The 6,247-nt window shown below is 36.6% G+C and overlaps 1 protein-coding gene across 2 annotated transcripts in view; it reads right to left on the bottom strand.

Moving 5' to 3' along the window:
• LOC136038119 (alpha-mannosidase 2-like) overlaps positions 1-1,431 on the bottom strand; it is a 165,071-nt gene extending 163,640 nt beyond the window's left edge. Inside the window, exon 1 of one of the 2 annotated variants that reach the window (XM_065721140.1) lies at positions 1,310-1,431. The gene's annotated coding sequence lies outside the window, so the exon portion shown is untranslated. The remainder of the gene's footprint in view (positions 1-1,309) is intronic. The other variant, XM_065721141.1, reaches the window with a different exon arrangement.
• Positions 1,432-6,247: the final 4,816 nt, after the last annotated feature.

Consider the following 6,247-nt stretch of genomic DNA (forward strand, 5'->3'; position numbering starts at 1 on the left):
GATGACCATTCTCCATCAACGGCTCTTTTAAAGGCAGCTGTGCTGGGGGTAGTGACCACTTTTTTGGTGAGAGAATTCCACAAACTCACTATTCTATAAGTGAAGAAGTTATTGCATAGTCTAGTGGCAGCTCTCTTCTGATACAGTTTCCAACTATGCCCCCTAGTTCTGGCAGACTGGTCAAGTTGAAATAGCTTATTTAATGGAGAGTTGTAATTCAGGAGCTTATGCGTCATGATAATATCACCCCTTTTACGTCTGTAGACAAGAGTGGGGAGTTTCAGCCTCTTCAGACAGGATGAGTAGTTTAAATATTTGCATCCCTCAATTGCTTTCGTAGCCCATCTCTGAACTGTTTCTAACTTCTGCTGGTCACCTTTGTTGAGGGGGCTAGCAACACACATGCCAAACTCCAAATTAGGCCCGACCAATGCCTTATATAATTTAGTCATCACCATAGGTGACCTGCTAGTGATTGTTCTTTTTATAATGCCCAGGGTTTGGAGTGCTTTGGCTATGGCTGTCTGTGTGTGTATAGTGAATTTTAATTCATTATCAACTATGACACCCAAGTCTCTCTCCACTTCAGATGACATAATAGTCTGCCTTGATCCATCCATCCCTAACATATGATAAGGGCATTTCTCATTTTTCTTTCCAAAGTGGATTGTTTGACATTTGTTTACATTGAATTCAAGCCTCCACAAAGTTGCCCCAATGGGAAAGTGCCCACAGGTCATTCTGCATAGAGGCTCTCTTATTGGGTGTATTGACAGTTCCAATGAGTTTGGAGTCATCAGCATAAAGACTTATTTTATTTTTGACTGTGGTTGGTGCATCATTAATATAAATGTTGAATAAAGTTGGTCCCAAGATGGTTCCCTGGGGCACTCCACTTAATACTTCCACCTCTTCTGAAAAGAATATCTCTTCTGAGAAGAAATATAGGGTAAAATTCGATCAAAATATAAGCTGTAATGCACAAAAAGCTGCATTATATAGAGGAAGGGGAAGGGGTATAGTTAAGGATCTCAAAATAACTTTCCAGGATATACTTTAGCCTGTAGACATATCCCTGAAAGTTTCAATTCCCTAGCCCAACAACTTTCCAAGATAGCAAGAAGTCAATCGACAAGAATTTTACCCAATTCTTTATTAATATAACGATTCCTTTATAACAGCTGCTGTACTAGACTGCGACCTTACTGAAAACTAAAACACCTGCATATGCAGTAGCCAGAAACTACTTCCAATCAATAAAACGTCTTTTGGTTAAGAGCTGGTTAGCCTAACCTACAATTCTTCTTACCTTAATAAATAAAAGAACAAATTTTCTATGAGCCAATGTAGTAAAGTCAATAAAGTTCCTTTGCTTATTGAATTTTTACTGTGGTTTTCACATGCTTTTTCTATTCAAAATTGACGCGTATAAATTTTATCAGGTTGCCAAAACCTTTCGAGACTAAAGTGTCAAATTCAGCAAAAAGGGACACTTTTAGTGTCCTAGAAAATTAGCCAATATGCTTTAAAAGTTGACAAAAAAAGGCTTTAAATGGTTTTCTCGCAATTCCAGGGCCAGATATACGTTTTTGTTATCCAAGTAAAAGCAAAGCGGTTCTTCAAATAAGTAAAATCCCATGTAAAACCTCAAATTGAAAGAAGAAAAGGAATTCAGTACAATTTCTTGGGTTCTCTCGAACCTTCCGTTGTACTAGTTATCCTTCTTCCGAAAACTCAGCAAAGTGTTGTTTTTGTTATGGCGTTTTCAAGCATCAGAGCCGGCTTTGCCGCTTTTTGGACGACGGTTTTCATTTTCGTCGTTTTTGGCAAAAAATTCGAAAGCATAGTCTTATTTTAGGAACTGCAGAAGATTCTGAATAATTTGTTCTGCGTTTGCGGTGTTACAGGAACGTAAAGAAAGGTTGTAGTACAACTAAGATGAATGAAAAAATGTGTTGTTTAGTTTTTACGTTTTAAGCCAAAATGTCTACTCTGCACAGCGAGAAAACGAAAACGGCAATAAAACTTGTCTTCACTATGAGCCTCCCCAGCCGTCTCAGCCGGAAAACGCCATAATGAAGACAGGGCTTAAAAGATTTGCGTCAGCAGACTACAGATATGATATCTATCGCTGCCGACACGGCTTAATTTCCCTCGTTCCCTCTTTTCCTTCAGTAGCATATCAGATCTTCTGCAAAATTTTGTCGACCATTTTCCGCAGCCTGATATCAAAAAGCGAATGAAACGCGCTTGGCTTGGAACGTGCTTCACATCCTTTTCACCTGGCTTTCGCCAACACGTTTGGTAACGCTGCTCTCGCAAGAATACACAACCACAGCGTTATTTCATCCAAACATTAATATATTTATGAGATCAATTGACTAAGAGATCAAACTTGATAAGGAGAGAAATAATGACAAGACAAATATCGCTTGTTCTGTATAAAGCTTATTTATTCTTCAAAAACAAAGAAATGTCAAATTCTTTGCAAATAGTGACAAGACAAATATCACATGTGCTTAATCAAATGTTGAAAAAAGGAGAAGAAAAAGTACAGAAAACCAAAGAAAAAGGCTTTTTGGTGTTAAGAATAGCTATGGTTTTTTAAAGTCCGTTTCTTTCTGCCTACTCTCTTTCTTTTTAGAAGAGGTCGACGGCGTCTGTAAAGACAATTAAATAAAAAAAACGAGTTTTTTTAGCTGAAAGTAAGGAGCGACATTAAAACTTAAAACGCACAAAAATTACTTCGTATATGAAAGAGGCTGCTTCCTCATCAACGCCCCACTCTTTACGCTAAAGTTTGACTCTTTCTCTCAATTCTTCTTTTTAAAACAGTAAAAAATTTTAGCGTAAAGAGCGGGGCGTTGATGAGGAAGCAACCTCTTTCATATACGAAGTAATTTCTGTGCGTTTTAAGTTTTAATGTCGCTCCTTACTTTCAGCTAAAAAAACTCGTTTTTTTTATTTAATTTCTGAACGTTTTTGAATCAATGCATGTTTTGATTTTGGCTCTTCGCAGAGGAATAATCAAAACGAAATTCTGCATATTTTTTTTGGGGGGGGGCTAAATGGCTTTTTCATAATTTTGATCGAATGATTTTGAGAAAAAAAGAGCGGGGGCGAAGCCTAGTTACCCTCCGATTTTTTGGTTAATTAAAAAGGCAACTAGAACTTTTAATTTTTTACGAATCTTTTTATTGGTAAAAGATTTACGTAACTTATAAATTAGCTTACGTAAAGAACTTTTGTATTCTCATGTTTTTATTACATATATGAGGGGATTCGCCCCATCGTCAGTACTTCGCTCTTTACACTAAAGCTTAAATTTTATCCCAATTCATTAAGAATGACCCCTGAATCACAAAAGCCGTAGAATAAATAGTTGAAATTACTAAAAATACTTTAGCGTAAAGAGCTAGGTATCATAAGGTGGTGAGCCCCTTATATGGGTAATAATTCCTGTTTGTTTTAAGTTTTATTGCTGTTCCTTACTTCCAGGTGAAAAAGCTTTTTCACATCTATTTTTTATTTTTTTTTTAAAATAATGCTAGTAAATCCTGCTCTCCCTTCATGGAAGTTTTCTTCTCCCATGACAAATTCTCGATGGAAAGTTCCCCCCGCATATCCCCCTCTTCTCAACCCCTCCCCCGAACCCAAAAAATCCTCCTGAAAACGCCTGTATACTTCCCAATAACCATTACTATGTGTAAGCACAGGTCAAAGTTTGTAACTTTTGGACCCTCCCACGGGGACTGTGGGGGAGTAAGTCGTCCCCAAAGACATAGTTATAAGGTTTTTCGACTACCCTGAATAAAATGGCAATCTCAGAATTTTGATCTGTTGACTTTGGGAAAATAATTAGCGTGGGAGGGGGCCTAGGTGCCCTCCCAATTTTTTTGGTCACTTAAAAAGGGCACTAGAACTTTTCATTTCCGTTAGAATGAGCCCTCTTGCAACATTCTAGGACAACTGGGTCGATACGATCACCCCTGGGAAAAAAAACAACAAAAAAACAAAAAAACAAAAAAACAAATAAACACGCATCCGTGATCTGCCTTCTGGCAAAAAATGCAAAATTCCACATTTTTGTTGATAGGAGCTCGAAACTTCTACAATAGGGTTCTCTGATACGCTGAATCTGATGGTGTGATTTTCGTTAAGATTCTATGACTTTTAGGGGGTGTTTCCCCCTATTTTCTAAAATAACGCAAATTTTCTCAGGCTCGTAACTTTTGATGGGTAAGACTAAACTTGATGAAACTTATATATTTAAAACCAGCATTAAAATGCGATTCTTTTGATATAGCTATTGGTATCAAAATTCCATTTTTTAGAGTTTTGGTTACTATTGAGCCGGGTCGCTCCTTACTACAGTTCGTTACCACGAACTGTTTGATGAAAAGGCTTATTCAATCACAATCCTTTTCACCAAAAGCAGAATGGTGCACAACAAATGTATGAGCAAATCCGAAATATTTTGCGCTAGGCCTTTGCCATCTTCGCGGCTCAAGATGGACCAAACCGAAAAACCTAGACAGCACGAACAGAACTTTATAAGGGAAAGACTGTGCTGGATTTCACATACGGTGCATTTCGTGTTATGAAGGCTTACGAAAAGTGAGCAGATACAGAACGAATCGGATTCCAATTCAGAAGCGTTATACAGAGGTCCAGCTAGGTTGGTTTCAATAATAGTCTTCTGTTTCTTCTCTAAACAGTCCACCAGGTTACAGCATGTAAAATAAAACGTTTTTCACTGACGTTCTTGCATCTTTTCATTACTTTAGGCAAAAAGCACATTTCGCTAATTAGTACTTAGTACACTGGATGTGATGCTCAGTCTATGACAGTATTACATGATCTTGACAGTTACCAGAGAATTTTCTAGTGGGTTAGACTGTACCCATATGGGACAGGGTCCACCGTCTCAGATGCATGTGAACCTAAACTGCATATTTAACAAAAGCTCAATGTCTTAATTCAGAAAATCAACTGAGGTTCACCCTCGCCCAAAAAATGATTAAGCAGTAGCAAATCAGATCAGGATCAGATAGTTTGCTACTAACTACTATCCAGGCCGCACCTCCACATACTCCTGTAGACTACAAGTCATAAAACACCTTAAGATTTTACTTACCAGCAGTTAAATGCTTGCTTCAGTTTTTCTAATCAAAATTTTTTTTTCTAAACTCTCTTGAGCAAGTCACATGTTTCACGTTGAATTTTTGCGCTTCTGAAAAGGAAAGTAGTGCGGATCCGATAAAAAAAAAAAACCCTAAGACAAAAACGAACCTGAAAAGTACAAAGCACAAATTAAATGCAGTTGCAGTTAAGAAAAAACTGAAAATAAATACATATGGTATTGATTTTGAAAAAATGCCAAAAAGTTTCCTTTCTTCACCCAATAGTGGCACGGTGTCACCCAGAGTGAAAAAGTGTCAAAAAAGCACTAAAAGTGTCATTTTGGCAACCCTGAAACTAACTGCACATTGAAAAACATTGAGAAGGCTAGTGCCGAAACAAATTTGGCTAGTGTTTTCAGCGCTTAAAATTATCAGAAGTACAAAAGAAAAAAAAAATTCCAATCCCATGACCGTTATGTCCATGCCACACCATAGTCACATCTTTTGCTATAAAAGTCAAGATTTGTGAATGAAATAAATTACTCGTCGAATTAACATTCTTTAAATTGATTTTATCTTAACGTAACACTGAACTAAACAACTTGACAAATGGAATAGTATTGAATTTTTTAAAAAGCTTGTATCAATATCATTTTATTTCCTACTATTGCCTGCCTTAATAAAACTATGTGTTTGTATCTTTTACTGCTTTCATCCCATACAGGAAAACCATTGTTCAAAATTATAATTTTTTTTATGTTAAAAGATGTTTTCTTAATGCTTCCTTATTGTTAAAAATTACTGTAAAAGAGTTGGCTGTTTTAAAGGCATCTCTAGCCAAATATAATTGGAAGAAAAAAGATAATTCCGACAGAAGAGTATTTGACTTTAATTATTTGGTTTAGTATAGTCGATAGGGACTTCTTATTAAAGGTTTTTCTCCACTCCCATGTTTGGTGCAACTCACGTTTACAGAGATTTGGTTTCATAACAAAAAAAATTTGTAAGTGTGCTATCTCGAGAAAACTTTACAAATAAAATAACATTGAATGACCTGATATGTCTTCACAAAATAAATATACTTGGCATGCAAATTGTAAAAGGGACAAGGTGGACTATTACCA

The sequence above is a fragment of the Artemia franciscana genome, chromosome 17, assembly GCF_032884065.1.
Source record: "Artemia franciscana chromosome 17, ASM3288406v1, whole genome shotgun sequence".
NCBI classification, from domain to species: domain Eukaryota; kingdom Metazoa; phylum Arthropoda; class Branchiopoda; order Anostraca; family Artemiidae; genus Artemia; species Artemia franciscana.